Here is a 2,500-nt window from a genome sequence, read left to right on the forward strand (position 1 = left end):
CACACCAACGTGAAAGTTTGGCGCAAGCCTGCGCCGGACCTACATGGCAGCACTCACAGCACCTCACACACAGGCTGCAGACACATACAAAAGACCAAGCTGGAAGCAACAGTGGCGCAAGCCACGGCAGTCCCCACCCAGAAGGCATGTCCAAACCTTTATACATCAGCTCGCTGCCAGCGCATCATTACAAAGGAGGGGGAATTTCCAACACTGCCTCTTGGACCATGGGCTTAAAATCAGCCAACCATTGGCGACGGGCATCGAACCAGATACGGTCACCCACAAACTATTTTTGGGGGGGAATTGGGGACTCTGTGTCTTTTGTTTTCGGCGCACCAAAAAAAAGGGCTCATCCAGGATTTGAACCCGGGACCTCTCGCACCCACAGCGAGAATCATACCCCTAGACCAACGAGCCACCTCACTTGGCGCCATGCCCCAGTCGCTCCACGGCCTGATCCCAGCGTGTCACGTGGCCTGCCCCTGGCGCGAGCGCAGAGGACTGAGCTGCCTCTCAAGCAGAGAAACAAGAAGAAGAGCGGCAGCCTTCGCTGGCCAAAGGCCATCTGCTGCCGCTCGATCGGGCTCGATCAGGCGAGATATATGTGGCCGACCGGCTTAGAGCGCAAACCTGTGCTGCTCAGGGTGGGCAGCTTCCCAGCAGGAGGATGTGTCTTGAAAGCCGACAGAGGTAAGAAGGCGCACTCCCTCAGCCCGTTCCAACCTCTGGATTCCTGCGAATTTCAGAAGAGAACTCTGGGGCAGCATGGCTTCTGTCATCTCCCAACAGCCTCTCTGTCCTTGCTATGTAAATACCTTTACAGCCCCCTGGACTGAGCATGTCTGTTTTTTTATTTTTATTTTGCTGAGGTGTGCTGCCTTCAACGACCGACAGGTGGCAGGAGAGCACTTTCTCCAACTGTGAAGGGGACTTTTTTCACTTCCTGAGTAGACTGGGCTCAGTGACATATGCCACCAAGCCAGCCACTAGAAAATGCGGGTTTTGCAGCCGTGGGCCAGTGGGGGTTTAAGGGCAGGTGTGCCTCCGGCGTCTCTGGCAGACAGCTCCAGTTGCAAGGCAGCAGAAGAGAACAGGGAGGCTTGCCGGGCGCTGCATTCGGGGGCCCCCACGAGGTTTTCCGCAAGCCTTACACTCTGAAATGTGCTCAAAAAAATGAGCCCGGCTTGTCAGGAGTGGGATTTGAACCCACGCCTCCTATCGGAGACCAGAACACCCAGATGCAGGGAAGAGCTGCGTCTCTTGAGTCTGGCGCCTTAGACCACTCGGCCACCCTGACAGCTATGGGCAGGATTGGGAAAGATTCTTCAGTACCCAATGTCGCCAGGTGCCAGCGCCGGTTTTCATGCCCCGATCTCTGCATCAAAAGTACCCAAACACTCACTTAAGGACCCAGGGATGGCAGGAAACGCCCACTGATGGAGCCAGTGGACAGTTTGCAGGGTGCAAATAAGGGCTGGCCTCAGATCACTCATGGCGTAGTGCCGGCCTGTCCATACCTGTCGAAACCTGCATGCGGTCAAATGTGTCCGATTGACATTGTGGAAATAAAGAGAAACCAGCACCATGTTTCTGCCCGGTCTCAAACCGGGGACCTTTTGCGTGTTAGGCGAATGTGATAACCACTACACTACAGAAACAGCTCTGGTAGGCTGCGCTCTCGTGCGCTGGGACAGCTTTCAGTTGACAGGCTTTGTGGCACTGATGTCTCATGGGGCCCGCTGGTGCCTGCCAGGTGGCACACACCAACGTGAAAGTTTGGCGCAAGCCTGCGCCGGACCTACATGGCAGCACTCACAGCACCTCACACACAGGCTGCAGACACATACAAAAGACCAAGCTGGATGCAACAGTGGCGCGAGCCACGGCAGTCTCCACCCAGAAGGCATGTCCAAACCTTTATACATCAGCTCGCCGCCAGCGCCTCATTACAAAGGAGGGGGAATTTCCAACACTGCCTCTTGGGCCATGGGCTTAAAATCAGCCAACCATTGGCGACGGGCATCGAACCAGATACGGTCACGCACAAACTATTTTTGGGGGGGAATTGGGGACTCTGTGTCTTTTGTTTTCGGCGCACCAAAAAAAAGGGCTTGTCCGGGATTTGAACCTGGGACCACTCGCACCCTAAGCGAGAATCATACCCCTAGACCAACGAGCCACCGCATGCAAAGGGCAGTGGGGGGGGGGTGGTCTGCTTACCTCACTTGGCGCCATGCCCCAGTCGCTCCACGGCCTGACCCCTGCGTGTCACGTGGCCTGCCCCTGGCGCAAGCGCAGAGGACTGAGCTGCCTCTCAAGCAGAGAAACAAGAAGAAGAGCGGCAGCCTTCGCTGGCCAAAGGCCATCTGCTGCCGCTCGATCGGGCTCGATCAGGCTCGATCAGGCGAGATATATGTGGCCGACCGGCCTAGAGCGCAAACCTGTGCTGCTCAGGGTGGGCAGCTTCCCAGCAGGAGGATGTGTCTTGAAAGCCGAC

The 2,500-nt window shown here is 56.5% G+C and overlaps 1 non-coding gene across 1 annotated transcript; it reads right to left on the reverse strand.

The window, feature by feature from the left end:
* Window positions 1-1,188: 1,188 nt before the first annotated feature.
* TRNAL-CAA (transfer RNA leucine (anticodon CAA)) lies at window positions 1,189-1,300 on the reverse strand. The gene is made up of 2 exons: window positions 1,263-1,300; window positions 1,189-1,234 (listed from the first exon to the last, which is right to left on the reverse strand). It is a non-coding gene; the product is annotated as a tRNA-Leu (tRNA).
* Window positions 1,301-2,500: the final 1,200 nt, after the last annotated feature.

Source organism: Ambystoma mexicanum, chromosome 2q (genome assembly GCF_040938575.1).
Source record: "Ambystoma mexicanum isolate Mex_15411 chromosome 2q, UKY_AmexF1_1, whole genome shotgun sequence".
Lineage (NCBI taxonomy): Eukaryota > Metazoa > Chordata > Amphibia > Caudata > Ambystomatidae > Ambystoma > Ambystoma mexicanum.